Source organism: Silene latifolia, chromosome 9 (genome assembly GCF_048544455.1).
Source record: "Silene latifolia isolate original U9 population chromosome 9, ASM4854445v1, whole genome shotgun sequence".
Taxonomy (NCBI): Eukaryota; Viridiplantae; Streptophyta; class Magnoliopsida; order Caryophyllales; family Caryophyllaceae; genus Silene; species Silene latifolia.
Genome location: NC_133534.1, coordinates 23,677,381 through 23,686,609, shown reverse-complemented (window position 1 = coordinate 23,686,609; position 9,229 = coordinate 23,677,381).

Sequence of the window (9,229 nt, the reverse complement as noted above, 5' to 3'; positions counted from 1 at the left end):
ATCGTTGGGTCACGGCTGGCTCTTCCAGGCCACCCATTATTCCGAGGTTGGCTCTGATACCTTTTGTGGAATGGTTGGGGCTGATCCTTGTATTTATATGAATGCATTATCAAGAGTCATGGTTTCCAAACTATGAGAGTAACAGGTTATGTTGGGAAAAAGGCTATTCACATCTTGATTGACTCTGGGAGTACACACAACTTCTTTGATAAAAAAATAGCAGTAAATTTGGGATGTAAGCTGGATTGCATTGAGCCACAATCTGTAACAGTTGCAGATGGTAGTCAATTTCCTTGTCAGCTTATGAGTAAAGGGTTTTCATAGCAGCCGCAAAACACTCAATTTGTGACTGATGTGTTAATTATACCACTGGGTGGGTGTGATATGGTATTTGGAGTACAGTGGCTAAGTACCTTAGGAACTGTAAGTTGGAATTTTAAGAAATTGAACATGGAATTCAACTTTAATGGTAGGAAGCATGTGTTGAGAGGGTTGCCCCCTCAAAAGGTCAAGATAGTTAGTGGTAATCCATCTTCAAAATTAATGGCTAATGCTATTTGTAACACTCCAAGAGATAGAGTGTAAAGTTTTTCCACGTTGGAAAAATAAAGAGCTTATGATATGTTTATAAGGAATTTCACCCACACTTAGTAACAAGGCATTGTACTTTTGGGCTTAAGTGAGGACAAATAACGGGCCCAAAGGTGCAAATTCCATCTTATTGGGGTTGTGTTACGATGGTGGTAGGCGGGTTGTTATAACCCTTTTTTGTTTTTTATTTACAATTAAGCAGCCATGAAGAAGAAAACTCTCAAATCTTATGCTGTACTCAACAATTTACTAGTGGGAATGAACAACATGCGAAGCTTAGCAGCTTATTACAGCAATATCAGAAGGTTTTTAAAGAACCTACTAGTTTACCACCTAGTAGAGATCTGAATGATCACAGGATTCCCTTGCCGTCAGAGGTACAACCAGTTCACCTCAGGCTATATAGGTATCCTCTCAAGTAGATAGATATCATTGAGAAACTGATACAAGAGATGTTAGACCAGGGCATTATACAACCTAGCTGCAGTTTATTTGCTTCTCCAATACTTTTGGTGGTAAAGAAGGATGAGTCATGGCGCTTGTGTGTTGACTACAAAGAATTAAACAAGATAACTGTGAAAGATAAATTCCCATTCCAGGTGTGGACGAACTCATTGATGAATTGGCTGATTCTCAGGTATTTTCAAAAATGGATCTTAGAGCTGGTTATCATCAGTTGCGAGTGCATGATGGTGATGTGTTTAAAACTGCATTTAAAACTCATTTTGGCCGTTATGAGTTTCTGGTTAAGCTATTTAGTTTAATACGTGCTCCTGCTTCTTTTCAAAATCGGATGAACAATGTGTTCAAACCTTTATTAAGAAAATGTATGTTGGTCTTTTTTGATGATATATAGGTTTATAGTCAGTCCCTAGAGGAGCGTTGGGTACATTTAGCTGCTGTTTGTGAGCTAATGGAGAGCAATCAGTTATATGCTAAGGCAATCAAATGTGCATTTACCATTGATAAAGTAGAGTACTTGGGTCATTTTATATCAGGGAAGGGAGTAGAAACTGATCCTAGAAAGGTGCAAGCAGTAGAAAATTGGCTTGAACTTAAGAATGTGAAAGAATTAAGGAGTTTCTTGGGCTTAATAGGCTAGTGCAATTTTTTTTTAAGAAATTATGTTGTCAGTAGCCAACCCTTGACATCACTACTTAAGAAAAGGGATTTTACTTGGAATACATCAGCTGCACAAGCATTCTAACACCTTAAAAGAGCTCTTACTACAACACCTGTTCTAGATGTGCCTGATTTCAACAAAATCTTTACAACTGAGACCGATGCTTCTAGCTTTGGAATTGGAGTTGTGCTTATGCAACAAGGACACCCACTAGCTTTCATAAGTAAAACATTGAGTCCTAAATGGCAGAAGCTCTCTGTTTATGAAAAAGAGTTGTTATCTATTGTGTTTGCAGTCCAAAAGTGGCAACAATATCTCTTTGGCCAAAAATTTCTGATCAAAAATGATCAAAAATCATTAAAATGGTTTCTACAACAGAAAATATCTACTCCATTTCAACAGTTCTGCTATCTAAACTTATGGGATTCAACTATGAGATTGAATATAGGTCTCACAAGGAAAATGTAGCTGCAGATGCTTTATCTAGGTTACAAGGAAGTGAACTACTTTGTATAACATTATCTGAGCTGAAATCTGATCCAGCATATATGATTAAGCAAAGCCATGCAACTGATCCTTTCCTGAGCAATTTGGTGACCCAACTGCAACACTAACACCAGTTAGGAGTAACACATACATCAAACTATCAGCTACTTAGGCCCTGTTCTTTCTGGCTTTTTAGAGCCGAATCAATCGAATCAATAGAGCTGAATCAATCAAATCAATAGAGCTGAATCAATCGAGCTGAATCAATCAATCAATCAATCGAATGGAGCTGAAATGAATCAATCAATCAATAGAGCTGAGCCGAATCGAATAATCAATAAAGTCAATTGAATTGATAATTAAATCGAAATAATCATATTAATAATAATAATAGTATTCAATATTATTGTTATTATCAACTATAATATATTAATATTCATAGTATAATAGTAATACTAAAATTAATATTTATAAGAAAAAAATTATAATATTATATATGAATAATCATAAATTATAATAATGAAAAAATAGTATTTTTCTACTAATAATATTTTTAATAACAATAATAAATAATAAGGTCATATTAATAATGATATTAGTAAAATAATTGTTTAGAATAAAAACACTCAAGTAAGCGTTGCTCGAATTCAGGTTGAGTCAACGCTCTACTCTCATATGGTATCTCGAGCCTATGCTTGCTCTCTTCGGATGGATCTTTCACGCGTAACAAAGGCCTCAGAGGGTATGCAAAAGGTCCTTCTCTGATGCCTTATGGTAATGGTGGTTAGTCGGGACATTGCTTGAAACTAAGGTCTCTCTGCCCTCTTGTAGTAGCTCGATTAGTCTTACTTCTAGAGAGAGGAAAATGTTGGTGAGAAGTTGTTACCATTGATTGGTGAATAGTGAGATATTTAAAGGTTTTATGTGTACCTCAAATGATGGTTTGGCAAGCACGGTTACCATATTCGCTATGAATACGCCTTACCGATTCGCGAATCGCTTATAGAAAATGTGTTACATGTATTTTCAGTAATCAACTTGATAGTATTCGCTTTTAACGATTTGTGATTCGTAGGGTACCAAGCTAATTTGTAACCATGTTGGCAAGCGTGTTGACTTGTAAGACCCCGTATTGGCAAGTGAGTCAAGTCGGTTAGGTGTGCCTCATTAATAATATTAATAATAAATGTTATGAATTTTAATAATAATACCAATAAATGTTATGAATTTTAATAATAATAATACCAATAATAATTATAATAACAACGACAATAATAATAATAATAATAATAATAATAATAATAATAATAATAATAATAATAATAATAATAATATCAACAACAACAACAACAACAACAACAACAACAACAACAACAATAACATTAACATTAACATTAACATTAATAACATTATTATTCATTTTAATAATAATATTCATCATCATCATCATCATCATCATCATCATCATCATCATAATAATAATAATAATAATAGTAATAATAATAAATAAATAAATAAATAAATTATTAACAATATTATTAATTATAATTATAATAATAATAAATAATAAATAATATTAATATTAAAAAAATAGTATTATTGTTAACAAAATTAATAATAACTATCATTTAAATTAGTAAAACTGAAATGAGCTGAATTTAATGGAGCTGAAATGAGCCGAATCGAATCAATGGAGCTGAATCAATCAATTGAATCGAATGGAGCTGAATCAATCAATCGAATCGAATGGAGTCAATCAATCGAATCGAAATGAAATGAATCAATAGCTTGAATCAAATAGAAATTGAAAATAAGCCAGAAAGAACAGGGCCTTAGTGGTTTACTCAGAGAAAAAAGAAGAATTGTAGTTGGCCCTAATGTACGTAGATGTGAGGAATAAGTTCTATGAGCAAGTTAATGAGTCTTGAGGACAAGCCTCTTTTTAAAGGGGGGAGATATGATGTAGAGCAAATTTGAAAGTGGTTAAAGTTGTTAAATAAGTTGTTAGAGTTAGTTACAAGGTTGTTAGTAGCAAGTCAGTTAGTTGAAGTCTGTTACTATAAATAGCTAATCATATCACAATTGTAATTCATTCATCATTTCGACATAAAACTCAATTCAATATTCAATCTTTCATCTCTCTCTCTCTCTCTCTCTCTCTCTCTCTCTCTCTCTCTCTCTCTCTCTCTCTCATATCCATCTATAATTCGTCTAAATCAATTACAGAACCTTGAAGAACCCTTTTCTCCACAATTATGGGTTATTTAATTTCCTGCATTTTGTATCACTGGTACGCAGGGGCGGATCCAGGAATTTAAAGTATGGTGGGCTAATTATTAAATGAACAAAAATTTCGCTTACAAAAAAAAGTTGTACAAAATTGAAAATCTACATAGCTAACTGGAATTGACGGAGAAGAGTTGTTTTTAAAACCATGAGAACAAGTTCTTGTAACGCTTTGGATTTCGATTGTCGTCATTATTCAAGAACCTAAAATTATAAAACCACATGAATTATAAACACTAATTCACCCAACAAAAATACTCAACAATTACCTCCAAGGCTCCAAGGCTCCAAACTATAAACATCACAAATTAAAAACTAGGCCACAAACAAAATTCATCAAAAAATGTAACTGATTATTCTCAAGATTAGCTAATTATCATAGTTATATTTTCACCCTCATTCTAATATCATGTGCTCTTTAGCTTAATTCTCACCATTATTATATTACCATAAAAAATGACAAGAGGAAACAGTACACTTAACACTTAGGCCATAAACAGGTTACAAGTGCTTAGCTGTGTATGAATTATAAATTCATCATCTAAAAGTAGCGACTACCTGCACTATCATGTACTCCGTAACAACTAAGAAACAATTAAACTTTCATAAAAGCAATTCAATTTATCATGTACTATGCATGTTTAAATCACTTTCATAAAAAATCAATTCAATTGATCATTCATATTTTCAATCTTCTAAGAGTGCCCTAATAGAGTAATAGCATAACCAATAATATGATACTCCATACAAATAATTGAGAAAGAAAAACCGATGTTAGCATTCTTCAACATCATAAAAACCAACTACTTTATCTAGAATTTGATTTTCAAGAGAACCCTAATAACATACTCCGTAATTAACATTACTACTTTCAAAAGGAAGATGGTGATTTATAATAAGAGAATTACCTATGAAATTAGTAGTTTAAGGGCGGTGAACGACGCCGGAGACGAATGTGGTGGCCTTCCAGAGTGACGACGACAAGAAAGGTGGCTGGGGCGGGGGACGGTGGTGGAAAATTGATTGTGAACTTGGTGCGTTGGAGTCCTGAAACTAATTTGTGAAACTGACGCTTGAGTTGCTCTTTTTTATTTTCTTAGTTTTTGGGCATTGACTATTGACTTTCTAACTTTGAGATTTTTTTTTTTTTGGGTTGGGCTCAAGCCCAGACAGCCCTAGGGCTGAATCCGCCCCTGCTGGTACGGTATCACAGCCAACCTCGGAGTGGGTGGCCTGGAAAAGCTAGCCAACGGACCCGACGGGGACGTTGTCATGAAGAAGGGACGAATGTTACATGACTGATCGCATTGCATGGTATGGGACATGAGTCCCACATCGATCAAATGAGGAGTTTATGTGGGTTTATATAGGATAAGGGCTCTACCATCCTTTGAGCTAGCTTTTGAAGTGGGTTCTCCTTTGTCCTATATGAAAAACCCTAATATATATTGTGAATTAGACTTACACGGTTATGACAGCGGATCATGTAGACTTGTACAGTGTACACAACTTTGTATGATAAATACTTTATTAGAGTCATTTTTCGTACGGAATATTTATTTTTGTTAAATTACAATATCACCGTCTATTATTAATTTTTTTTTTTCACAATTTATAATAAACTCTACCAACTCCATCAAAAATAAACTTTAGAAAATCTCTAAAAAGATGGAACAAATAAATTACTTCATCGATTTAGCGAATTAAAATCCATGATTGAAGTCGTTGGACTAATCTCACTAAGTTTTAGGAAAAAGAGAGCAAGTCATGGTCGAAAAAACAATTACGTTTATTTATCGGTTTTTTGAAACAATATTCCCAACTCCCAAGTCCTAACACTTGGTGAACATGGTAATCAACAAAAGTGTGCTAGGTCCGTCTGTAGTGGGCGAATCCCACATGCCAATGATTAAGATGAAAATGGAGACAGAGAGCTATGATGGAAGATGAAGAAATTGTCCATGAACTTTGTTGCGCATGTTTTCTGTATGCCTCTTGGTTGTTCATCACTTGCAAAATATACAGTGCAGTGGCGTACTATAAATAGCAAGCATCCGAGAGCATTTCATTCATCCACATCCCAACATTTCACATAAAAATACATGGAGTTTGAGAGTTATTGCGGTATTGCTCAAATAATTCTGTTAGTACGATATCCAGTCTGAAAGTTATAAAATCTCCGATTGAGTCTTACATATTTCGAGTATTATTTGCTTATTTTTGGGGGTTCGAGTGTTTATCCAGGTGGGAGGATAATATTTGTAAGCTCCTAATGAGTATTAGAGAAGTCCTTGTATTTCCATTAATTTGTATAGTGGAAATTTTAAGCGGCCTCTAGTCCCAAGGGTTTTACTCTTATTCAGAGGGGTTCTCCACGTAAAATTTGGTGTGTCACTATTCTTTATTTTCTTGACGTATATATAATCATTTAGCCAATCTATAAAATATTATTAAAAGTGATGGGGCATATTCTGCACCCGCTGACCGAGTCAACATATTGAGCAAGGTCAAAGATATCCACAACAAGTCAACGACAGTGACAGCCTAACCGACGCAGCCTGTCGGCCTGTCACTTGGGTCTCGGCTGGGCAACTAGCCAGCCGGGAGGCATATCCGCGTACTCACATCCAGTCCCCTCGGCATGGAGTCAACCAGGCCAGCCGGCCTGCCATGGGTCCCTCGGCCGAGGGTAGAACAGTCTTTCCACCTACCCTGCCACTTGGCCACTTGGCCACTACGTGACAAAAGGTGAAAGTCTATAAATACCCCTCAATCCTCATTGAGAAAACGATCCACAATTCATCCTAAAACTCACTATTAATCTGGTATAAACTCCCTTATCTCTCTACAATATACTTTGCCAAGTAACACACAACTTAATCTCTTTAAGTTTACTGACTTGAGCGTCGGAGTGAGTACGCTCGGTACCAAGCCGAGCCCTCAGTTTATTCATCTTTACAGGAGAGAAAGAAAGGAAGAGTCAAGCAAAGACAGCATTCAACAAGCTTACGTGGTCATAACTCTGCTCCGGAATTACACCCGGAACAATTGGCGCCGTCTGTGGGAAAACATACTAAAAGCTGGTCACCTACCTTACAAAAAAAAAAAACCATTCAAAGAGCTAAGAGGATGTCAAAACAACAAGAAGTAATTGTGAGTGACGAAACCGCATACTACCAGGATGACACGTTCCCCAACTCTGAGATCGGGCAGTCCCCCACCGGCCGAGTCATTGAGCCGGTGAAGTACGGGATGCCAAGAGAGCCAGAAACACCGATGCCGACCGGCCAAGTTACTGTCATGGGACATGTGGTCGATGCGGCCAAATTGAAGCTATTCCTGGACCTGATGGGTGGTACGCCGGTTACCCCTGTCACGGCGACAGGGGCGGCAGTGCCTCCACAGGCTACCAGGGCCCACAAAGTGACTCCGAACAACTTGACCGGAGTAATACAAGGAGCTGGGCATGCAAGGACGCCGGCGGAGCCCGTGGTGCCAGTGGCAGACCAAAGTCCTTCCCCCACTCGCGGGAGGACAGCGTCGCCGCGGCGTCAACGAGGCTACCCCCGAAGAAATGAAGAAAGAAGTCCGACTCTCCAAAGTCGGACAACAAGAAGCCCTTCCCGCCACGGGGAGATAAGCCAGACTAGGGTTGCGAGGAGCCGATCGCCGTGTGTCATTCGGCACGTGGTCAGACAGCCCCTCAGTGCCTATGTCCTCGAAGTCCCGGTGCCGACTAAACTGAAGCTGCCGCCCCTATCATACAAAGGGGATAGCGACCCAACCGACCATGCCGAGGCTTTCGAGTCGTACATGTCGGTATGGGAGCAACCCGATGAGGTGTGGTGCCGAGTCTTCCCAACAACGCTGTATGGGATGGCTCAAAGTTGGTACAAGGGGTTACCTAATGGTTCAGTATACTGCTACGCCGACCTGAGAGACAACTTCATAGCCCAGTACGCCTACAACAAAAGAAGGGTTGTGGAGACCTCAGATCTTCTGACTATCCGACAGGGGGAGGACGAGTCCCTCCGGAGCTACGTCAAGAGATTCGACGCTAAGTTTCAGCAAATCCGTGAGCTGAACACCGAGCTGGCGGCCTTCACACTGATGAAAGGCGAGTTCAAAAACGAGCTCATCAAGTGCGAGGACCTCAACCTAAACTCCGCCAGAAAGATGGCCGACCGAGCCGTAAAGGTGGAGGACTACCACAAGACCTGGGTAGGCCACAGCGAAGCTGGGCACCCAGAGAGGAGGAGCCGCCGGGACAACGTAGATAAAGGACGCCGTGACATGAATAGGTCACGGCCTGAAAGATTTAATAGGAAACAGAACTCGGCGGGCGCCGGGGGAGTTCAGGACCATACACCCAGAAGCGGTACAGCGGTCTCACCCCCCTGGTCAAATCACCGGCCGAGGTCTTTGCCCTAAGTAAGAATGAAGGGCAGAAGTGGGCCAGGCCCCCCAAGGCGAGAGGGGACGACGACACTAACCAATTTTGTGACTACCACGGCCAAACCGACCATCAGACCGACAACTGTCGGCATCTGAGAAACGCCATCGAGGAGCTGATCCGAAAGGGGGCCCTCAGCAAATATGTAGCTGGCGGCCCAGAAACAAGCTCCGACGGGGCGAACAGAAAATCAGTATTCCAGCGGATGGGAGTGATCCAGGTTGTCACCGGGGGAAACGAGAACGGTGGGTCAGCTAATGGCCGGGCACAAACGGCACCTAAATGAGCTA